At 34.9% G+C, this 25,874-nt stretch overlaps 1 long non-coding RNA gene across 4 annotated transcripts; it reads right to left on the reverse strand.

Moving 5' to 3' along the window:
• Nucleotides 1-959: 959 nt before the first annotated feature.
• LOC125275931 lies at nucleotides 960-25,869 on the reverse strand. 4 transcript variants are annotated; one of them, XR_007186544.1, is made up of 7 exons: nucleotides 25,214-25,869; nucleotides 24,820-25,046; nucleotides 24,527-24,651; nucleotides 22,160-22,187; nucleotides 6,321-6,438; nucleotides 1,487-1,542; nucleotides 960-1,408 (listed from the first exon to the last, which is right to left on the reverse strand). It is a non-coding gene; the product is annotated as an uncharacterized LOC125275931 (long non-coding RNA). The 4 variants fall into 4 exon arrangements; XR_007186545.1 differs by lacking the exon at nucleotides 25,214-25,869 and having other exon boundaries at nucleotides 960-1,381; nucleotides 24,820-25,193; XR_007186542.1 differs by lacking the exon at nucleotides 25,214-25,869 and having other exon boundaries at nucleotides 24,820-25,193.
• Between the last annotated feature and the right edge of the window lie 5 nt (nucleotides 25,870-25,874).

Genomic DNA, 25,874 nt, shown 5'->3' on the forward strand with positions numbered 1-25,874 from the left:
TAAATTTGTTGATTTTTATTTTATTTTAATTTATTTAAAATAATTTTCTTAAATTTTATTTTCTACTAATTGTTTTATTTTAAAATTATTTTATTTCAAATTATGATTCAATTTATTTATTTTTTTAATTGATTGAAAGTAAAATATTTCATTATTTTGGTATTATGTATGTATTTATTTTAATTTATAATATATTTTAAAATTATTCATTTTAAAATTATTTAATTTATTTTTATTTTATTTTAATTGATTTACAATGTTCTAATTAAAATGTTATATGAATTGTGTTATTTTGGTTGTTTTATTTTAAAATTATGTATTTATTTTAATTCTAATTTACTTAAAATTAAAATATTAAAATAAAATATTTTTTGAGATATTAAAATATAATCTTAAAATATTTTTTTATTTAGTGTTTTGTTTTTATTTTTATTGTATTTGATTTAAAATAAAATATTTAATAATTTCTACTAATTGTTTTATATTTGATGGGTTATTTTTTTTTTATTATTTTATTTTAAAACATTAACTTATTTTTTTACTTATTTTAATTGATTAAAAAAATCTTTCATTATTTTCTACATTTTCTGTTTTATTTTGGTTGTTTTAATTTTTAATTATTTATTTTAAATGTATTTTTTGGTGATTTAATGAATTATTGGGTCATCACATTATTGTCGTACACACTGTGTTTGCGTGACGCAGGATTTGGCGAGTCGTTCTGGGCAGATGTGTGTTTGTTCTGATCACAGAGCAGAAACTGAACAATCGCTCTGACTCAGATTCCCAGAGGTGAGCCGACATTCACGGTCCTCACACACAACAACAACAACAAACAAACAAACACAAAAACCTGCTGTGAACCGTAAACAAACACAACACCTGAAATGACCAATAGACAAATATTCAAAGCTGTACAAACAAACTGAATTCATTAAATGTGCAAATAAAGCAAACAGTCCCATCTAAATTGCTTTTAATATTTCCCATGATTCCTGGTAAGATGTATACTGTAGAATTTGCATGCTTTTATCCAAAGCTCTTACACAGCTTTACATCTCATCAGTTGCATTCCCAGGGTATCGAACCCATGGCCTCAGCGTTGCGAGCGCCATGATCTTCTGTTTGAGGAACGTTTACCATCTGTTGAACTGAGGAGGCATTTCTGGGTCAGAGATGTTAAGTACCACCGACGCCCGTCGTCACGGTGACCGGCTGATGAGCAGGGACAGATTCTGATTGGCCATTTCACGGTTTGCAGGTTCAAGGAAGCCAGCGGATGAAATGACGGCTCACTTTCACTCCACCTGAGATCTGTCGCTTTCATGATGAACATCACGATTATTCAGACCTCACACACACGGTCTGCTCTGAAGAGTGACTGGAGAGAAGACGGGAAGAAAATAGACTGAAAAGAGGAAACAGACAGAGTGAAACGAGATCCAGCAGAGATCAGGAGCAGCACCTCGGGTGCATGAGTAATTACCATGGAAACGGGTCCATTTCCCTGTGCATTATGGGGTGCATTGTGTCCCTGAAGGCCTATTGTAGTTTCAAAACACAACAACATGAGCACAGAATGAGAGATTACGGCTGTGTTCACATCCTGCAGTACATACTTCTGAGCAGAACTTCTTGTCAGCCGAAAACCTCTGAGCTAAAACATTTAGCTTTACTTGAAGTAAATTTAAGGTAATTTTTCAATAATTTAACAACACGATCATGTTTACGGTTCTCTGATGACAGTAATTGGTCACATGACAAGCAGCTGAACAAACAAAATATTTCAATCTTTTTTATTTTAAATTATTTCAAATATTTCATATTTTTAGTAATCGTTTTATTGTTTTATTTTTTTTTTCATATATTTAATCTTTTTAGTGTTTTATTGTTTTATTTTAATTTTAAATATTTCATATTTTCAATAATCGTTGTTTTTTATGTATTTATTTAAATTTTATTTTATATATATAATCTTTTTCATAAGTGTTTTATTTTGTTTTTATTTTATTTTAAATATTTCATATTTTTAGTAACCATTTTTATTTTTCTAAAGTACTAAAATAACTAAAATTGAAATAATAATAAAAAATATATAGGAATTTAAAAAATAATAAAAAGGACAAAAACACAAAATTAAAATAAAAACAAGATAAAAAATATAATTCAAAATGTTAACAATTTTAATAGTATCTCAATGATTTTTGAATTATGAATTATGAATATCAATTAATTATTTTTAAATTATTTAATTATTTTCAGATATTTTTCATTTTAATTTGTGTTAAAGGTTTATTTTATTTTGTTATGTTTTTCTCATCTTTGTTAGTTTATATATAAAAAAATTATTTCAATTATAGTTTCAGTAATTTCAGTACTTCAACAGAATCAGAAATCTTGCCTTGGTATGAAGTTTTATATATATATATTTTTTTTTTTATGTTTTACATTTTAGTTGACTATAATAACTCATAGCATTAAAATCTTTATATATAATACATTTTACACTTTATATACTTTTTATAATGTCTACATAATAGTTTTATCTGAGGCATCAAGCTTTAACGCTGCATGTAAATAAATCTGTTTCCTGTTTACTGTTTCTATTTAGACAGTAAATGACAGAATAATCCTGAAGGAAACACATTTAGACACACATAATGAGTCGTGCCGTACTGCCCGTGTTTACGCTCCACTGCCTCGTTTCTGATTCAACACGCGTCCAGCCAGAAACACTGCTGAGGGACAAAGCCTGCATCTCAAACCGGCCTGTCCGGGCCGATCCACAGCGCTCAGATTAACATGCCAGCGTGTGTTTGGCAGGGTCAGGAGTTACAAAAGAAAACCAGGAGCGACAACAGTCTATTCTGTGTGTGTGAACGCACTGCATTAGAGTCGCCACAGCACTTTAAAAATCACCAGTTTACGTTATAAACACTGCATGATTATGAGATCCGCAGACGTCTCGAGCTGCACGACACAAACAGAGTAAAACGGAAAAAACGTCTACATTTAGACAGGAAAATGTTCAAATCAATTAATTCAAAGCTTTCCAAAGGCAAAGCTGGTGATGTATGCAAATACAGCCATGAATATTCATAAGGAGGAGGGGTGCAGTGTTTGATTTAAAACTAAACTAAAATATTTATTTAAGATTTATTTAAAATTTTTAACCAATAGCTTGAAATATACAAACACAAATATTTCTTTGGATAAAATTATACTAATAAAATTAAGTACATGATATAAGCAAATAATTAATAAGATTGCACAAAATTACAAAATTAAATAACTATAAAATAACAAACACTAAAAAAATAAGTAATCATTCGACTTTTCATCTGACGTCAACTAGGCTAGGTTGGTTAAATGCGAACTAGTCGCTCTAACTAAAATCTTGTCACTAGTACGGTCAATACAGTGATTCAATGCTTACATTAATGCAATGAAATTTAAGATGATAATATCAAACCAGATGAGTAAAGTCTGATGACAAACTTTGATGTTGGCTTGACAAAGCCTTGTCTGAAAGTATGAAATAACTTTGAAAAGTTTGAGCTCTAGCACACTGCTAACATGTTTTAACAAGTTGTTAACATATTTTAACACATTGTTAACATGATTTAGCATGTTGCTAACATGTTTCTAACATGATTTATAATTTCAAGCATGGTTTTAACATGTTGCTATCATGATTTAACATAGCTACCATGTTTTAGCATGTTGCAGGCATGTTTTTAACATAAATTAACACATTACTAACATGTTTTAACAAGTTGCTAGCATATTTTAACATAATTTAACAATTTGCTAACATGTTTCTAAGATGATTTAACACATAAGTTGCATCCCAAATGACGCACTATGCACTTATACACTATGTACTTATGCACTATGTACTCATCTACGTAGTGTAGGAATTTTATACATTTATTTTGTCATTAAACATAGGAGTCTGATCCCCCCTTAAAGCTGCGACAGTCGAGTGCATGAAGTGTCCGACATCCCACACTTCATTTTTTCCGTTAATTTAATGCATCATCCGGGTTTTTAAAGTGTACCTTTTCTTTTTGGAATTTTCTGTGTGAACGCACTACTCGCACTATTTGTACTTAAAAACGTCACAGAATAGTGCATAAGTACGCAAATTGGGACGCACCTATAGCTAGCATGTTTTAGCATGATTTAACACATAGCTAACATGTCTTTAACATGTTGCTAAGTATAATTTAGCCCATTGCTAGCATGTTTTTAAAACATCACAGAATAGTGCATAAGTACGCAAATTGGGACGCACCTATAGCTAGCATGTTTTAGCATTATGATTTAACACATAGCTAACATGTCTTTAACATGTTGCTAAGTATGATTTAGCCCAGTGCTAGCATGTTTTTAACATGATTTAACACATTCAGTAATTACTGATTACCTAATAAGGAACTATGAAGCCCTAAATTTGATACTGATTAGTCAATCTTGTTTCCATATTACAGGTGCTGGTCATATAATTAGAATATCGTGAAAAAGTTAATTTTTTTATTGTAAATTATTTTAAAAAATGAAACTTTCATTTATACTAGATTCCCTACATGTAAAGTAAAACATTTCAAAAGTTTTTTTTTTTTTTTAATTTGTTGATTAGAGCATACAGCTAATGAAAGTCCAAAATCCAGTATCTCAAAATATTAGAATATTTACATTTGAGTTTCATTAAATGACCATCCCTACAGTATAAATTCCGGGTATCTCTTGTTCTTTGAAACCACACTAATGGGGAAGACTGCTGACTTGGCAATGGTCCAGGAGACAATCATTGACACCCTCCACAAAGAGCGTAAGTCACAGAACGTCATTACTGAATGTGGTGGCTGTTTACAGAGTGATGTATCAAAGCATATTAAATGCAAAGTTGAATAGAAGGAAGAAATTGGGTAGGCAAAGGTGCACAAGCAACAGGGATGACCGCAAGCTTGAGAATACTGTCAAGTAAGGCCGATTCAGACACTTGGGAGAGCTTCACAATGAGTCAAATGAAGCCGGAGTCAGCGCATCAAGAGCCACCACACTCAGACATCTTCAGGAAAAGGACTACCAAGGCACTTCTGAAACAGAAACAATGTCAGAAGCATCTTACCTGGGCTAAGGAGAAAAAGAACTGGACAGTGAACAGTGGTCGAAAGTCCTCTTTTCAGATAAAAGTAAATTTTGCATTTCATGTTGAAATCATGGTCCCAGAGTCTGAAGGAAGACTGGAGAGGCACAGAATCCAAGCTGCTTGAAGTCTAGTGGGAAGTTTCTGAAGTCAGTAATGATTTGGGTGGCCGTGACATCTGCTGGTGTTGGTCCATTGTGTTTTATCAAGTGCAAAGTTAATGCAGCCATCTTCCAGGAGATTTTGGAGCACTTTATGCTTCCATCTGCTGACAAGCTTTATGGAGATGCTGATTTCCTTTTCCAGCAGGACTTTAGCACCTGCCCACAGTGCAAAAACCACTTCCAAGTGGTTTGCTGACCATGATATTACTGTGTTTTATTGGCCAGCCAACATGCCTGACCTGAATCTATGGGATATTTTCAAGAGAAAGAAGAGAAACAGTCGATCCAACAATATACAGATGATCTGAAGGCTCAATAGTGCCTCAGCAGTGCCACAGGCTGATCACTTCCATGCCACACTTCACTGATGCTGTAATTTGTGCTAGGAGCAAGTCATTTGCTGTAATATGTGCTGCCGACCAAGTATTGAGTGTACAAATGAACATACTTTAAAGAACTTGAACTTTTCTGTTTTGAAAATCCATTTTTTGATTGATCTTCGGAAATATTCTAATATTTTGGGATACTGTATTTTGGACTTTCATTAGCTGTATGCTCTAATCATCAAAATGTAAAAAAAAAACTTTTGAAATGTTTTACTTTACATGTAGGGAATCTAGAATATCTGAAAGTTTCATTTTTAAAAATAATTTACAATAAAAAAATGAACTTTTTCACGATATTCTAATTATATGACCAGCACCTGTAGTTAATAGTAGTAGCTAAAGTGTTAATCTAGTAGATTTGTTCTGCATTACTTCCTGCATGGTTACAGAATACCGAAAAAAATAATAATTATAAAATTTAAATTAACTGGTGTTACTGATGTCAAAAATATTATTTGATATCGCTGAATCAACCTAAATACATTCATTTATATCCATTTATACAAACCAACAAAATAGGTTTTTACGGGTTAAATCAGGTAACAATTGCAGGTTACAACTTTTTCAGCATAAAAATGGGTTGCGAATGCCGTTGCATGTAGAAATGAACAAACATACCAGTTTTAAACCCACTTGCATTACAAACGGAGCATCTGAATGGTTGTGTGGTGATCAACAGCAGGTCAGTCAACAGAGTCGTAAATAAGGAGAACGGCTCTGTAAGTCCTTCAGTATCCTGTGAAATAGAGAGATGTGAAATCAATGCTGCTTGGATGAGACACATTAGTAAAGAGCGTAAAGCCAACACACAGATTGTATCTCAAACTAAATCCATAAATCCATCACTCTTAATCCGGTGTGTGTGTGTTCGAGAGCTGCTGTCAGTGTGTTTGTCCAGTGCTTTCGGTCAGAAACGGCTGATTTATCAATATGAGACGACTCGAGTGGCGGTGTAAAGGTATAAAGCAGATGTGGTTGACCGGTCACAGGCGGCGCAGGTACGTGTCAGTCGTCGTACATCTCAGTTCTCAGCTCATATGAAGCTTGACAACTCAACATAGATCAGGCTCGTGTTCAAGGAAACTCAAACACACAGTGGACGATTAAAACGGCATGTTTTTGAAGCTGAAGGCCAATAGCAGAATAAGACAAATTGCATTTGAAAATGATGCATTTTTTATGAGACTCCAGATTTGTTGCCAGTAATCCATAATTAAAATGTTACAAAGACATAAAACACTGTTAGACAAATGTACAACATTTTGCGATGTTTTCTACTCACAGCTAATTCTGTATGGCACATTATTTTAAAACTGACCAATGATGCACCAGAGTTTTTATCGTTAGCTAAAACTAAAATCATTAAAAAATTAATTACATGAATTATTAAACATTAAAATAACAAACATAAAAATGAATGGAAATAAAATAGAATTTAAAAAGCTATTTTATTTGAACTTTAGTTGCAAGGCAACATTTCTCATTTTCGTTTAGTTTAAGTCCTAAAATAACCAGGGTTGTTCCGATTACGATACTAGTATCGGAAATACCACCGATACCAGAAAAAATTCTAGCATCGGTATCGGCGAGTAATTAAACTCATGTACCGATCCGATACCATTTTCTTAAACAATATCTAGTTGTGCCTGCTATCTTCGCTTAACGCAGCAAATCGGAAATCAATTCTTCTTTGCGGCTCAGAATGCAAACACAGGAAGTTGTGCTGTGTTGCCATAAGCAACCACTGTTTAGAGCAGCGAAGAAGTGAAAAACAGGGTTATTTATTAGAAATAAAACTAAATAAGATGCTAAACGAACTAATTTAAAGTGAATCTGAAGCATACCTTTCTCATTCGGCACTGTTTCCATTTTCGAGACGAATGCTAAACTATTAGGCTATTTATTATGTAAGTTTTGTACTTTACTCGCATTATCGACATCATTCTTCACATAACAGCACAGTCAGGCGGTGGTCACGGGACGGCAGATTGTATTACAGAATTGAATTGAGCAGTGTAAAGTTTTATATGTTTGGTTGATTGTATTTTATTTTAATATTTAACAGCTGTGATATCAAGTAAGCAATGCAAGAAGTTGTGTGCGCGTGCATGAGGCGCCGGCGCGACCACTGGAATGTTTTTTTCCTAAACTGTACTCCGTAATTTATGGTTTCTGGTCGTAATTTAAAAGCCAGACATAATTCATACATTTACAAAAGACATTTAAATAATGAAAACAAGCAGAATGTCTGTTTCCTTTCCTAGATCTTTGGAGTGCGCCACAATGAACCACTTTCGATTTGTTAATAAGTAGACCTAATTATATGGTGAAATATTTCGCGTAGCCTATAGGCCTAAATATTCCCTTTTGTTGTATATGTGTTATATTAGCCTATAGTTTTATTCTGAACCGCTGCATGTGCGTGATGTGGCGTTGTGTGAACTCATGTTCTACATATCCTGTAATTTTTGCTGGTTTCAAAACGCACAACAAGCTGCATATTAGCCAACTTGACATTCATTTTCACTTAAATTTAGGCCTTAATGGTGACATATATCATCGGAAAAACTAATGCCAGGGCATTTAACTTACCTAACCTATGATGACATGACAGCTGAGCCTGAGCGCGTCAGCGTGAATTCGTCAGCGTGAATTCGTGATTGGTTGACTGCCAAATCAAAATATTAAATAGAACAAAAAAATAACGTTATTAACCGGTTAATGGCCATTTCAAATGAGCATTTCTGTTCAAAACGATTAAATCTGATTCAGTTTCCATTTCTGGTTACGTTCCGGTCAAAATCTCGTTCGTTTCCGTATCGGATCAGTACTCGGTATTGGCCGCTACCCTGAGCTCAGGTATCGGAATCGGTATCGGGAATGGAAAAGGGGTATCGGAACATCTCTAAAAATAACTAAAACTAAATAAACTAAAACTTAAAAACTATACGGACATATTTAATTTAATTTAATAGACATATTGAAGTGTTAGTTCACCCAAAAATGAAATTTGACATTAATTACTCATCCTCATGTCGTCCCAAACCCGTAAGACCTTCATTCATCTTCAGAACACAAATTGACCCTTCGCAAAGGGTGAAACGTGACTGCAGTGGTTCAACCTTAATGTTATGAAGTGACGAGAATAATTTTGTGTGCAAAAACAAAACAAAAATAATGACTTTATTCAACAATTTAAACTGTTGTCATACGCAGTTGACACAGTGAACGCAGTGCAGACTTTCCTTGTTTTATGTCAGAACGCTGGCTCAGTATTAGCCGACGCTGTTCACGTGAGCAGGACTATGCATGTGTGCAGGCATGGGTGTCAGGAGTGACGCAATGACTTTACCAATTGGCGATTGGCTCTTTTATTTTGAAGGCGGGACTTATTCAGCCATATTGCACGTTGCAACTTCTTCTATGGGTGTTCGATTCCAGGTTTTTTGGAGTCGACTCCAACTCCTGACTCAAACCCTGCTTCTAAATTACAAGTCTGAAACTTTCCTTAACCCGGAAAGCTCTCTGACATGGTGTAATATGTCAGTGTCCGAATTCCTCGCTTCATTTCATTCACCCCTTGCTTATATATTGCACTCAACTGCCAGGCACTATTTAGGGATTAGAGAATCAGTAAACAAGTGAGCGATTTCAGACACATCTATGGAGTTGACAACGAGAGTCGATTCCTGTGCTGGAGGAATCGACTCCAACTCGAAGAATCAACTCTTTTGGAGTCGACTCCTCATAACTACTTTCTCAGATTCATAAGTAAGGCCCTGTCCCAAACGGCACACTTCATATGCACTTAAGCCCAAAGTATACTTTATTTTTTACATGTACGCGAGGGTCAAGTACAAGCAGGTATTAACAAGGTGGATAAACCTGCATAAACAGAACAGAACAGAACAGAACGGAACGCATGCAAGCTACAGCGAAAAAGGAGGCCTACATACTGTAGATGACAGATTGTGCGAAGAGGTTAGAAAGCAGCCTCATTTGTACAACTCTAGCATGTAAGAATACAAACATGTTTACATGGGGTGTGACTCGAGAGATATTGCTCCAAACTGCACATGCATCGAACACACGTACGAGTCAAATGAAGTATACTTTGCAAGGCTGTGCATTTGACTGCGCGTACACTAGCATGCGCTTAAAAAAACGAAGTATACCCAGGGCATTGTGGTCTCGTAGACCGTAGTAGTGTTGTCAAAAGTACCGGTACTTCGGTACCAAGTCGGTACTGAAATTTTGAAAATGTGACAATACCAGCATTTCTGTAGTACCGGTAGTACCGAGAATCCGGGTATATTCGGTACCCACTGATAAGGCTGTTGGCAGTATTTACTTGAATATGACACGAGTGAAGCACAAAGCTTTGTTTACAGAAGAAATAATAGGTTAGCAATTAAATGTGACATCGCAGCCATGGAAACATTTTGGTTAATGCCGAATAAGAGAGGTGCGTGAGTCCATACATTTAAGCTTCGTGTTCTGTTTTCCGAATCGCGATCTGGTCACCTGATTAGCAGAGAATTTAACAATATTCCATTAGTTATTCCACTGAACATGGAATCTGTTTCTTTTCCCAAATCTTCACTCACGCAGGGGATTATAACGTTTCTTTCGTTCGCATTTAGGCCTATTATAGGCTATTCGCATTCTTTACTGTGGTAAAGTAGAAAAAACACCGTAGGACAGAAACCGTTTTGCTTGCACGTCAGTTTCTATTTAACAGAGTTTGTGCTTGTTATTAGACTATAAGGCGCGTCAAGTTTATTTGTATATATCGCGTTTCACACACCAGTGAATTTTACTTTCGTTTTCTCTGGCAGCGCTAAATCAAACATAGCCTGAATGTCTTGCCCCTGCAGAGGATAAAACTCGCTCTTCAGACCTTTTACAACAAGTGTCAGTTGTTTGCAACATCAGGAGATAACGAAGATATTATTAAAGAGAAATGGTCTCTTTCCTGCTCGTGTCCCACATCCCTCTCAAAGCGCAAAGCGGCTATATCAAAGTAATAACGGGACTTTGGCTATATATGACGCGTCTTTGTGTGGAAATAAAAAACGAATGCTTTTTGAAATAATATTTAACTTTCTTATTATTTAGGTTACCATTATTTACCAATATTTATTTCATAGTTTTACAGGCTGTAGTGTGTTGTTTCTCTGATGGAATAGCTAAAATAAACACGTCTGTTACCCCTGTTGAAAAAACGAGCATATGCTGGTAAAGTAGGTTTTGAAGCTGGTATGCTGGTTTGAGCTGGTTTATGCTGGTCCAGGACCAGCTTAGGACTAGTATGGACCAGCAGCACCTACCTTACCAGCATATGCAGTTTTTTTCAACAGTACACAATGGATGTTTGAGCATTTAATTTTTTTTTTTTTTTTTTTTATATTTCAAAATGTATTTCATTGAGGTAGCCTATATATACACACACAAACACACACACTCCAAATCATATTTAATGTTTTTAAAATAGGCTATATAAAATAGTAAAATAGTTCCAATAGATTTTACTGTGGTACCGAAATTGGTACCGAGAACCGTAAAATTTTTATGGTATCGGTACCGACTACTGGAATTTTGGTACCGTGACAACACTAGACCGTAGGGTGACCCATTTGTAGTTTCAGAAGGGTGCCCCCTTGCGTTCGATATGCGCCCTCGATGTGTACTTCTACCCAACGGTCAAAGCGTCATTACGGCAAGAAAGTGTGGAAGATCGTGAGTGTTTAAGGTGCTATTTGAGACAGGGCCTAATATGAGCACATCATCTTTGTATAACACAGCCTAAGCGGCCATAATAATCTATGATGCAGACAGACCTTCTGCCGATCAGTCAAAGAGACTGTTGTTGTGTTCGACAGTGTCCAGTGTGCAGTCCGCACTCAGAAGCTCATTAAAAACAGCCTCCTGGTGTCTTTTCATCTGCATTATGACAGAGCGTTTCGTTAGGCAGAATATTACTGCTGCCAAAGCAAGAAATCTCAATCTGTTTGAGATATTTCTCCCGTTGTGAAGGGGAGATTGGCAGCGGAAAGTAAAATGTGAGATAAACACGCCGTGCGACGAGGTGCCAGGTGTAGTGATGATGCGCGCTCTTAATGAGCTCTGTTTCCGCTGGCGTCCTGCGCTGAAGTGCCGGAGCAGCTCGCCGGATCAGATTTCACCCAGCCAGCAGATTTCGGCAGCTCCTTTGTGTTGCGCCGCACTGTTTATCATGGGGAATTTGATATCCACAAAGTCCTGGCACAGCAAACACAGACGGTTCCATCACAAATCACACAACTCATGATGAGCAGCACAAACGAGTTTATCTAAAATAACAAAACTGACTTCTTCAAGACTTTAGAGGACATTATGGCTGTCATATTTCACTATTTTACAAACAGATTAATGCAGTTGCTACATTTAGTTAGTCCTGCTGTAACCCGCTGCATCAAAACGCTTGAGTTAAGAAAACCATCCCAGGCGCAGACGTTCAGGACAGCGCTAGTCCTGCAGAACGAGCCTCTCTGATGAGAAATCAATGTGTACAGACAGACAGTTTAAGCCGCAGAGCTGCAGAAAGCGTGTCTCTTCTTCAGAGCAGGAACGAGGGATCAGCGTGTCATTCTGTCCCGGAGACGGTGTGGATCGTTTCTAATCCTGCTCTGATGAGCGTCGTCTCAGAAACAGAAGGATGACATTTCACCTGCTCCATCTGCACGCTTTCAATAGTCCAGCGGACATGAGTTTCAGACTATTGCAGGTTTAATGTGTTTTAGTGAAATTTGCACATGCATTATGTTTGCATCCGCTGCAACAAGCTCAAGTTAAGAAAACCCTTCAGTCTGCTGGCTATTTTATCGCAGACCAGGTGAAATTCATAAGTCACCTAGAAAAGTAACTGCAAAATCTGTTTTATTTTTTCCCAAATTGCTATTTTTTTTATAATAAAATATATATTTTATTATATATTCTTACATATTCACAGATTTTCTCGATTTGATTAATTGTGCAGCCCGACTTTAATTCTTTCATTTAACTGCCTAATTCCACACGTTATACAATTTTATAATGTTTATAATTCCATTTTTATTTTTATGACTGGATTCCGTCTACGGTTTCCACATTGTAAAATCAAAGGGCTCTAAAAATGGTTATAGATGCAAAAAGCAAACATTTGGCCTATAGAAAATTCAAGAAAATTATGATGTGATAGTATGCCCCAATACTAAACAAAGTGCATACTTTAAGTGCACTGTAAAAATATGCAAACTGGGATGCAGACCTGATGTACACTCAAGACTGGAGACATGTGGTATTTACAATATTTATAGTAAATGTCAGATATGAATGTAATAAAAATTTAATTTTTCTAGCTCAAGTTTCCTCCTCTACACCACAGGAATGATGGGCTGTGTTCAAAACAGAATACTAGCATACTGCATACTACTTAGTATGCAGTAATAAAACATGCATTCTACAATGATAAATTTCAGACAGTATCGCCATATTGTTCTCACTATGATGTATGTTTAATCCAGGGAGTAGAGTTTAGTTATCTTCTCAGAAATAAATACTAAATGTTTATTTTGCATATATTATGCAAAACAATTGCAATCAAGAAAGAGATGTTAAAGTTCATCTATAGCACATATATATATATATATATATATATATATATATATATATGGGCTCTGTTTAGAATGGAACACTAGTGTACTGCACACTGCATACTACTCATTATACTAAAACATGCAATATCCTATTATCCAATTATCATCATAGAAATAAATACTTCAAATGATTACTTTGCATATTTAATTAATTTTAAAAATATTGTTTTAGCAGTTCAGTCAAATAATTCAAGAAAGAGGTATTAAAGTTCACATTACTTCTGGTTAATTCATCACGTGAGCATTTTTTTCAAACTGAGTGCACTGCATTCAGCGAGTCAGTATTTCACACAGTGTGCTCTGTTTGTGTACTGCACATTTTGAGAAGGCCATAAATACACACACACACACACACACACACACACACACACACACACACACACACATACATCTGAGGTGAGGAGCAGCACTGCCACCACATGGACATTTAAAGTCATCACAACCACTGACAGCTGCAGAAAACAAGGGTGATTGATTGTTTGTGTGTTTGTTTATAATTTAGCGCTAAAATATATTTAAATAACTAATACAAACAATTTGTAAAAGGTGTTTAAAGTTTATCTTATTTTATTAATTAACTAAATCTCAGTGATTCTTCAGTCAGAAAAACTCCTGGTCTAAACCGATCAGTAATGTTACTGCATTGTCCTCTGAGTGACGGAGAGAGAGAGAGAGAGTCTTGTTGAGAAGATGAAATGATGCAGGCAGCCAAGAGACGGAGGCGGTTGTCACGGTTACCTGATGTGGGACTGCGCTGGACCATCTGGCAACTCACCGTAATTACATCAAATTCTACACTGTCAGCAAAGAGTGAGTCTGAGTGAGAGCAGAGCAGCGATGAGAGACTCACACACAAACAACTCAGATATATATAAGTGTGTGTGTGTGTGTGTGTGTGTGTGTGTGTGTGTGTGTGTGTGTGTGTGTGTGCGCGTTTTTGTGACATATCAGGACACAAATTTGTATAATGACATGGGTGACCCATTACCCCATGTCTCCATTTTTCAGAAGGCTTATAAATAGGGCCCTATGACGGAATCATGGAATCCAGTCATAAAAACGGAATTTAGTATATAACGCGGAATGTCACGGAATTTGTCAAATCTTCTGTGAGCGGAAGCGCAGTTTCATTTACCTCACACACACGCGCGCGCGAGCATGCATGTACACACACACACTGAAGCACGTGCAACACTCGCAATGTTTTCATCCTCTGTCGCCTCACTATATGAGGAAATGAACACACAAAATTCATCTCCAGAGCTGCTCTGAATGACATTTCATCAGCATTTAACACTTCATTTGAGAAAACTATCATCATAAACACAGAGAAACTCAAAGCTTTCGGCAACTCATCAAAGTAAAAGTTCGATTTAACTTGACAGAAACATACAAGTGTTGTGCAGTAGAATTTAGATAAATTCATTTAATAATAAATTATTACATTTTAACAGTAAATCTCTGTTGTGCAGCACACTGTTTGACAAAAAAAGTTTAATTTCATGATTAAAAGATTAATTAAATGGTATGCGTTTATCTGATTGCTGGAAAAAATTAAAATACGGAACAGAATTTCTGAAAAATTAAAATAAATAAATAAATAAATTTCATAAAAATACTTTTTTTTATTAATAGATTTTGTTGTTTTTAAGAATTAAATTACTTAGACATGCTTTTTGATTATTAAAATGTAATTAAACCATTAAAATGGAATCCAGAAAAGTTAAAACAGAAAACGGATTTGGTAAAAATAAAACAAAATTTGAGAAGAAAGAATAAAACATATAACATTGGGCCCTAAAAAATGTAATTTTTTGTTAAACTTTTAATAAATTGTTGGTAAATTAGATAAGTTTCATTATTTACACTGATTAGACATGCTTTTTGATAACTAAAATTTAATTTAACCATTAAAATAGAGTAAAAAAAAAAATTTAGAAAGAAATAAAACTGATTTTATAGGGCCCTACATAAATCATACAGAATGAGTTTTTGTGAGAAAGTAAAAGTGTGCACAGTTTCCTGTGATGGTTAGGTTTAGGGGTAGAGGTAGTGTAGGGGGAGAGAAAATACAGTTTGTACAGTATAAAATGCATTACGCCTATGGAATGACCCCACAATCGCGTGTGTGTGTGTGTGTGTGTGTGTGTGTGTGTGTGTGTGTGTGTGTGTGTGTGTGTGTGTGTGTGGACTGGTCAGCAATGTTTTTAATTTAAGTCTTAGCAAACGGTCAGTTATATTCCAGACAATCATCAACCTGTTTTAAATTATGTAATTTTGCACATCTTTAACTGAGACGTGTTGAATGATGTGAGTGATACTGTCATGTGTTAAAGTCTCTCTCTGCCTCATTTTCAGCCTCACATTCTTTTAAGAGTGTAAAAAGTAATTAACACCAAACTTCCTCCTCAAATCTAATTAAAAAGCAAAAGCCCTGCAGATATTAGAGCTGTTATTAATGATCCTCAGACAGCGGCAGCTAAAAATGACACGAGCTCAGATCGCCGCGGTTTTGCCATCGCTCTCGCTCTCTGTTGTCCATCATAAATAAATACGCATTTTAGAGTAATTGCATTTTTTAATTGTCTATTATCAAGGTTCTACTCCCCAAGTGATAGGATGGGTTTTTTTTTTATTTAGGCAGCTGATTTCTAGCCTGCATATTAATGATCTCATTTGCATAAATCTTGTCACTTCATTTTGACTTCTAATTAAAGCCTTCAGTAATTGGTCATGTGACCCGTTAAATGGAAGTGATGATCTGTCCTGAGCTTATGTCAAATTAACACAAGTACAGCTCTGTGTCTCACAAGAAACAATTAACTGGAATCATTTGCCAAACAATGAACTGAACTTAACCCCAACATGACCTCTGACCCCAGACGCTCACTGTAACAGATCATTAGTTGTGACCGCAGTGACCTTTGACCTGTGGTCAGCACAATTACAGCATTTTACAGCATCTCCCCAGGCTAATGCAGCATTATGAGGATAGTTCCTGTCTTTAATGGTGTTTATTTCAGCTGAAGCAGCAATAAGTGTGTTTAAAGCTGAAATGTGAATCTTCCATAATCTGAAGGTTTTATCTGAGCAGATGTGAAGCTGTTAACATGCTTTATTTCAGTAATACTCGTGTTTATTGTGCAGCAGTGATCTGAACAGATTAAACCATAAACAAAGACAATAATGTCATGAAACACACATGAACCACAAAACACAAAATCAAAATAAATGTTAGATGGTTTAATGTTTGAAAATCGAGAAATTAAGATATAAATATTAAATACTGTATAAATAATATTATTGTAATTTTACAGTTATTTTCACACTTATTATTTTATATATTATAATTGTGTTAAGTCTTTTAATTAATTTATTATTATTTTAATTTATTTTATTTTTTTACAGTGAAATATTAAGCAATATATTAGTAATCTTTCTTATTTGGTTTTATTTAATATTTTTTATATTTTTATTAATAATAACATATTTAATAATAATTATTATTATTATTACATTTTGGTCACATTGTACACTCCTACAAACAAGCACAGCAAACTTGGATTTTTTTTTTATTACATTTTATTAAATTATTACATTAAATTTTAATAGCAAAAAAAAAAATCCCCAAATCATGCAGCCCTAACACCATTACAAATGAGCCAAAATAAGCATTAAAGAACTTATATAGACAGAAATACAACACAATAAAGAGAGCAGAGACACCAACAATACACTAACTGCACACAATTTTGTTCAAATCATCATTATCATTCATAAATTTTCAACTGAGTACATCTGTCCATCTGTCTGTTTGCGTTTTGTTTTCATCTCCATTATCAAACCAACATAATAATCATTCAGCGGTCGAGATAATTACGTATAAACAGAATCTACAGCCACAGATTTGTGCAATTTAAATGTTCACTCATAAAGACCAACTCATCTCCTTCATACTCACTTAATAGAGATGTTATGATGCTTTCAGCTACCGATAAGAGTGTGATGATGCCATTTAAACCATGTTTGCCTCCAATCAAAATGGAACACATTTTACAAAGTAGCTTTACAGTAACATCATTGTGAGCGTCACAAATTCAGTAGTTTAAAGTATAAAGGCCCATTATTAACATGAAAGGTGTATAAATTGAGTGTTTAACTAAAGATAACCAGTGGTTATGTAGTAATACATGTAGCTCATAGCAGAGAAAACGGCAACTGTGACTCTTCAAGCAAACTAAAATGAACAAAACTGCTTGGTTTTGTGTTTTCAGGAGCACTAAAAATAAAGCTCTGTTGCAGCAGGTACGCTTTTGGAAAAGTGATGCAGTGAGACCTGACAATTACTGAGAGACAGAAAGAGAAGGAAAGACAAAAACACAGATAAGATCATCAACACAGGATCTAACAGCTCGTCTATATAGATAAACTGGCCAGATGCCACAGATCTGAACTGAACTTTCACACTTGAGTTTATGTCTAAATCCATCAAACACTGCAACAGTGCCACAGAACTTGAGTTATGAGATTAATGTTTTAAATACTAAATTAGGTATGCAATTAATGAAAATATGAAGCTAAATTACATGCTCTACCAGGAAAAAAAACAAAGCTTTATTTAAATTACAAAGAACCAAAGCAGCATCAGAAATGCCTTTGTTTGATTTTTTATTTTTTTTTTTGGTTTATATTTTAATGCAATGCCATATGCTGTACCGCAGGTATTTACATACCGAGAAACAAAAACATGCATAAATAAATGCATAAATAAATAAAAATAAATGCATAAATAAATGCACAAATAAATAAAAATAAATGCATAAATAAATGCACAAATAAATAAAAATAAATGCATAAATAAATGCACAAATAAATAAAAATAAATGCATATATAAATGCATAAATAAAAAAATAAATGCACAAATAAATAAAAATAAATGCATAAATAAATGCACAAATAAATAAAAATAAATGTATATATAAATGCATAAATAAATAAAAATAAATGCATATATAAATGCATAAATAAATAAAAATAAATGCATAAATAAATGCATAAATAAATAAAAAATAAATGCATATATAAATGCATAAATAAAAAAAATAAATGCATAATAAAATGCATAAAATAAATAAATACAAATAAACAAATGAATAAATAAATAAATAAATACATACAAATAAACAAATGAATGAATGAATAAATAAATACTATATACTATAAGTTTAAAAACAACAGTCAATCTCTCTCCATTTGTAAGACACTTCAGATAAAAGGCTCTGGTAAATAAACGTACAGAAAATGTTACGCAACAGATCTGAAGACGAGATGATTCTTTAAGAGCAACTCTTGGACAGTAGTGTAAAACTGCATTAAACACTCATAAAGAGATGATGATGTGTGTGCTGACAGATGTGTCTATTTTAGGACATAAATCTGATATCTGTGAATCACGGCGGACGCTAAATAAAGACCGAGAGATGAGTGTGTGTTCAGTGCTTTAAGGTCACACTGTACAGTCTGTCAAGAAATTAACTTAAAGGATTCGTAAAAATAGTCAAGTTTCCTGACCATCTGATGACATTTGTGATTCATTAACGGTAAAAGAGATGCAGTAAATACTAGAGAACGGAGATCCTCACCAAACTCACGTAATCAAAGACATTCAAATTGAGAAAAAGTAAAAGTTAAGGCAATTTTTTTTTAAATATGCACAACATTGTACAGCAAAAATCTACGAAATCAAAACAAATTAAATGCACAAATAAGAGCATCTGTCCGAATTTGATCCGGATTGCATTAGTAAGCAAACGACTATGCGTGCGCGTGTGCATGTGTGTGTGTGTGTGTGTGTGTGTGTGTGTGTGTGTGTGTGTGTGTGTGTGTGTGTGTGTGTGTGCACATATATCTCTGATAATGAGATGCAATTATGAAAAGTGTAGATTCAGCACTGGATTTAACCTCCACAGTAACATGGAGCAAAAGGTCACCTAGATGATACGACAGCAATTACTTCAATATTAACAGTCAGCAGCACAGACCGTGTGTTTTATATATATGAAGTGTGTTATTCATGGGTGACATTACTGACGTCTTTATAGGGTCAATGACAGATTGAGTCCAGGAGCTCAAAGCTTCATAGCCTTCAAACCTCCTGGCAGTGTTTCTAATGAATGCAGTGTTTAATCTAATTAATAATCCAATCAATTAATACTTTTATTCACTAAGGATGAATTTAATTGATCAAAAGTGACAGTAAAGACATTTATAATTTTACAAAATATTCCATTTCAAATAAATTATGTTCTTTTGAACTTTCTATTAAACAAATAATTCTGAAAAATAAAATGTATCACAGTTTCCACAAAAATATGGAACTGTTTTCAACATTGATAATAATCAGAAATGTTTCTTGAGCATCAAATCATCATATTAGATTGATTTCTGAAGGATCATGTGACACTGAAGACTGGAGTAATGATGCTGAAAATTCAGCTTTGATCATAGGAATAAATTACATTTCACTATATATTCACATAGAAAACGGTTATTTTAAATTGTAATAATATTTCACTATTTTTACTGTATTTTTGATCAAATAAATGCAGCCTTGGTGAGCAGAAGAGACTTCTTTCAGAAATATAAAAAAAATTATTCAAATAAATTTAATAATAACAGTGCTTCCCACAGGTTTGAAATATACTTGCGGTTGTAGCCGGGTGAAAAATCCTCCTATTACCCACGGCACAAAAATGGTCTACTACATGTGACAAACAAATAATGTTTTTATCATTATTTATTTTATTTTTTATTTTATTTTAATTACATAGCATACTATTACATTTAATTGCATACTAATATTATGCATTATTATGCATTGTAAATTATGCAAAATTACAGCATTTAAATGGTTCTCCTTTTCCTGTTTTCTTTGCTGTCATATATTATCTCTCTCAGTGAATGGGACCCAGATTTTACTAGTAAAATTTATATAATGAATAATATGTGTGTCAAATAATGTTCTTAGTCTTTTCTTCCTGTGGGGGAGACTACAATAATTTACTATGAATTAAATGGAAATCAAATTAAATACAATTTATCGTGTAACCAAAATACCAATAATGCCCGAAAGAAAAAGAAAAAAAAGCGTGTGACTTTTAATTATAAATAAGCCCGAAATACACCGGGACTCTTATTTTGAAATGTCTGTTCTATTGCAGGCTGATCCTTCAGATTCTTACAACCGTATAAAATGTTTTATAGGCCACGAAAGGCCACGAAGTAGACATTGTAATAATTCATCAACTTCAGTTCATAAGCAATCGCTTGGCATAAATCTGCGCTTTTCATTGGTTGAGAATCACTTTTGCGCGAGCTTGTAGAAAGCGCAACAGCGCCCCCTTGTGACTTTGCAAAATGCAGCGCCCATGGGAATGTCAGCGGGAGTAAACAGTTCTGACGCACACATAACGAGCAGGTACGAAACGACTAGTTAATCGATCGCGGATGGTTTCATTATCTTGCGCGGATATAAAAGTATAAGAGGATAAATATAATAAAAGCAAAAATGTGTCTCCAATATACTTGGGCGGCCGTTATTATTCCTGGGCGGCCCGCCCAAGTAAAGTCTATGTGTGGGAAGCACTGAATAATAATAATTTACTCAAATTGGCTTGCGACTATGAGCAAGATTTACTCTATCAAAGAGCAATGTTTATTTTTCAAAATATTCTAGTCAAATGTGTATATTACAGAAATTTCTAAGACATTTCTGGGTATGGAAACCACTTTTTTTATTTCCAATTTCTAGATTTTCCATGAGAATGAATACAGAGCAAAACTGAGTACATAAAGTCAGAAAGAAATCTAAATTAACTCTATATATTTACTAAACGCTTTTTATTTATCTTATGGATATGACTCAATGCATATATAGCTTTTTTCTTTTTCTTTTTTTTAAATGACAACTTTTTATTAAAGTGTCCAAACTGGATCTTCGGCTGAAAAGGAACATGTTTGCTTAAACCCCACCCCTTTCTTATAATCCACTGCAAACTCCTCCTCCATCTTTAAGTGCCACACCCACATCTCAGCATCCAATCAACCACCGATGGATAGAACCCAAGTTCTTTGTTCCAGTTCGCTTTTTTATGCCCTTCCCTCCCTAACTTCCCTCAGTCTCGTTGACTCGGATGTACGTCATTGCTTACGTTGCACGAGTGCCCACTACTGGCAGAACCATTGAAATGGGCTGAATTGGAACGTCCTAAGCCCTTGATCACTTTTATTTACATTTTATTCCCTTACGAAACTGTTTAATGCAGCATTCTATATGTATATAGGTGTGTTTGAGTTGATTTAAATATTTTTAATAAATAATTAATATATCATAGAGTTGTTTGTGGTGGGGTAAGTTAAACGGGATATGCAGTGACGTCACAATCATGTTGTATTGTGGTATATAGAGCTGCCTGAAGTGTACATATGAGGCAGACTCACTCCCTTGGTCAAAATCGAGGGAGCGAGGGACTGCATATAAAGTTCCCTCATCCACTTCACGAAGTGAAACGCACTTCAAAATGGCGGCAGGGATTCCCCGAGGGGAAGTGCTTAGGGAAGTTTGTGAGTGCGTGTCTAAAAGTGGAGTGGAACGCAGCCAAAGTCACGAACCAACACGTCATCTCAACTTTAAACTCACAACACACACACACACACACACACTTTCAGAACAGACAGAATCACCTCTTGTTCAGCACGCACATACACACACACACACTCACCTATCTTGTTGACTGTGGCCTACACCATCTGAGAAAGAGAAACATGACAAATATGAGAAACACACAAGATAAAAGAGACACAAAAAGAAAGATGAGCATATAAACAGCTTTAAAGACAGTTTTCTATGATTCACACAAACATACAGTATATATATCAGGGGCGTTTCCTCCAAGGAGGGAAGGAAGGCAGTGCCTCCTCAAAAAAAAAAATAGGATGAGAAAATAATCCATATTACATATAAAACAACAAAAATATTACAAATTATGACATTAAAAAGAGCGCAAGTCACGCATATTTCTTAAAGGGCTAGTTCACCCAAAAACGAAAATTATGTCATTAATGACTCACCCTCATGTCGTTCCAAACCCGTAAGACCTCCGTTCATCTTCGGAAAACAGTTTAAGATATTTTAGATTTAGACGGAGAGCTTTCTGTCCCTCCATTGAAAATGTATGTACGGTAGACTGTCCATGTCCAGAAAGGTAATAAAAACATCATCAAAGTAGTCCATGTGACATCAGTGGGTTAGTTAGAAGTTTTTGAAGCATCGAAAATACATTTTGGTCCAAAAATAACAAAAACTACGACTTTATTCAGCATTGTCTTCTCTTCCGGAATCCTTTCCATTGAATTGATTCCATTGAACTGATTCCATTGAATTGATTCCATTGAACTGATTCCATTGAATTGATTCCATTGAATTGATTCCATTGAACTGATTCCATTGAATTGATTCCATTGAATCCTTTCATCTGTCGGCGCTGGTAATGCACTTTTACGTCGCCGTGGTTGTTTTTGGCGATTAGGACATCCGCGACATTTTGAAGCATCGAAAATACATTTTGGTCCAAAAATAAAAAAAACTACGACTTTATTCAGCATTGTCTTCTCTTCCGTGTCTGTTGTCAATCCGCGTTCACGACTCTGCTTCTTCTTCTTATTTACTGTTTTACGGCGGTTGGCATCCAGCTTATTGGTGCATTACCGCCCCCTTCTGCTCCGGAGTGTGGTTCACGACTCCGCAGTGACGCTGCTGATGTAAGACGCTGCTGACGTGTTATGTAGTGCGCCAGAGCTTCGTTTTCAGTCTGAGGGAGACGCACGCTGTATTCAAGCTATTCTACATTGTTTGTATTTTGGTATCGCTATATTTTTTTAAATGGTGCGTAAGCATGTCGCAGATGTCCTAATCGCCAAAAACAACCACGGCGACGTAAAAGTGCATTACCAACGCCGACAGATGAAAGGATTCAATGGAATCAATTCAATGGAATCAGTTCAATGGAATCAATTCAATCGAATCAATTCAATGGAAAGGATTCCGGAAGAGAAGACAATGCTGAATAAAGTCGTAGTTTTTGTTATTTTTGGACCAAAATGTATTTTCGATGCTTCAACAAACTTCTAACTAACCCACTGATGTCACATGGACTACTTTGATGATGTTTTTATTACCTTTCTGGACATGGACAGTCTACCGTACATACATTTTCAATGGAGGGACAGAAAGCTCTCGGACTAAATCTAAAATATCTTAAACTGTGTTTTGAAGATGAACGAAGGTCTTACGGGTTTGGAACGACATGAGGGTGAGACATTAATGACATAATTTTCATTTTTGGGTGAACTAACCCTTTAAGGAACACTGCCCATCAGCAACACCCACAGGTAAAGTTACAGCAGGAGTCATGCCTCCCTTTGCTCTCATAGAAAACCATAGAAAACCATCAGACCCCCAGAGTGCAGTGGGTTTTGTGGGGGGGTAATTGAGAATGAATGGGGGAAGTCACATGATAGGAGGCAAAAGTAAGTAAACAGATCACCCAGTTAGATATCACCGCTTTATGTCACGTCAAAATCAAACTTGAAATGAACAGAAATCATGACGACTGCAGGGTTTTTAGTGCAATCAGCTTGGTGAAATTAAAAATACATCTTCATGTCTGTGACAGACGGTGTTTACGGAGCATGACTGATGATCCAAAATAGCCTAAGTTGACAGTCAAAAAGAAAAACATCAATACACAAATAAAATATATTGTTTAAATTATTATTGCCTTTAGTTATTATTTTGGAATGAATGTAGAAATGCTTAAAACACTAACTTGATGAGATTGACCTGGTTTTGATAAATAGAACATTTATAACAATACATTGTTAATGTAAAATTACAAAATAGAATTGTATTTGGTTTATTTTTTTCTTTTTTGATGTAATGTAAAATAATGTTCATTTAACAAGGAAGATGTGTCAACGTTAAGAGTAATGCACATGAATTTACATTGATTCACAAATAAATAAAAAATGTGCCTCATTTCAGAACACCACTGCACACCACAGCTACACACACACACACACATATTTACCGTTTCACTTCACACTCGGTCGGTTCTGGATTTTTCGGGGGTTTTGGCCATTTACACTCACAAACGATCTTGTGTAGGTGTATGCTGACGTCACATCCGTACAGAAGCAACTGTCACTCAGCTCACTGCAGGTAAACAGTTATTTAAAAATATGTGAAATATGATTTGTTTAAACGTCAGATTAAAAGCAAATAACATCCATCACGCTCGTGCGATGATTATTCGACTATTTAAATTAATTTATTACCATTATTACTATTATAATTTCACATGGTAAAGTTTAAACTAGTTACCTCACAGAGTTATTTCGGAGAATTAAAAGTCTCCTCACAAAAATAAAGGGTTTCCTCAGAAAATAAAAAGTTTCCTCACAGAATGTCAGGTGTTGAAGGTGGTTCTTCTCAGATCCTGCTGAATGTCACACGTTAATCGGACGGTGACGGCTCCGTTCCCCCGCCAGCCCTCGGCTTCCCGCCCGCAGCGCGTGACAGCGATTCCCGCCTCACACACGCGCGTCCATCTTCATAGTGGCATTAAATCAAGTTGTATGTTTATATAATAAATACTTAAAGGGTTTGTTCACCCAAAAATTAAAATAATGTCATTAATTACTCATCCTCATGTCTTTTCACACCTGTAAGACCTTCGTTCATCTTCAGAAGACAAATTATGGTATTGTGAACTTACCCTTTAACGCTTTTAAAACTCTTGATTACAGTTTTTCTCAGTCGCTTTGGTACATTTCTCAGATCAGAATTGAAATTCTCAAAACTACCTTTTCAATTCTCACATCATTGTGTCACTTGTGCACATCAAAAAAGCAGTTTCTCATTTCTTTGAACAAGTTGCAAATGCTTTGGTACATCCATGCAAATGATTATGTACAATTCTCTGTTGTTTCCTACATTATCAGTTGCTTATGTCATGTTGATCAAAATGTATTATATTGGGTCTCTGTTGAATAGTCTCACCCCCCACAACATTTAGGCACAAGCTCATAGCATAAGTCTTTACATGCAAAATGGTTGAACACATTATCATAATATGTCAAGCATATTTCTATACTTTCTATATTTCCATTAGACTTTTTTCTAAATCTGTCCTGAATTGGTAAATTGCTCCCAGGTGAATCTTGACTTTCTCTAACGACATGATTCAATGACTCAATGACATGTTCTGTCAATAAAATACAGTACAAACAGTAAGAGAGTAAATTTGAATCTTTTCCATTCTCTTGCAATTACACTCACACATACACTAAGATGTAACTTATAATTGACAATAATTGTCATCAAAACTTTAGCCATAGTTTCCATCAGAACATCCCTCCAGAGTAAACTGTTATATT

This window comes from Megalobrama amblycephala, linkage group LG9, assembly GCF_018812025.1.
Source record: "Megalobrama amblycephala isolate DHTTF-2021 linkage group LG9, ASM1881202v1, whole genome shotgun sequence".
In the NCBI taxonomy this organism is placed as follows: Eukaryota; Metazoa; Chordata; class Actinopteri; order Cypriniformes; family Xenocyprididae; genus Megalobrama; species Megalobrama amblycephala.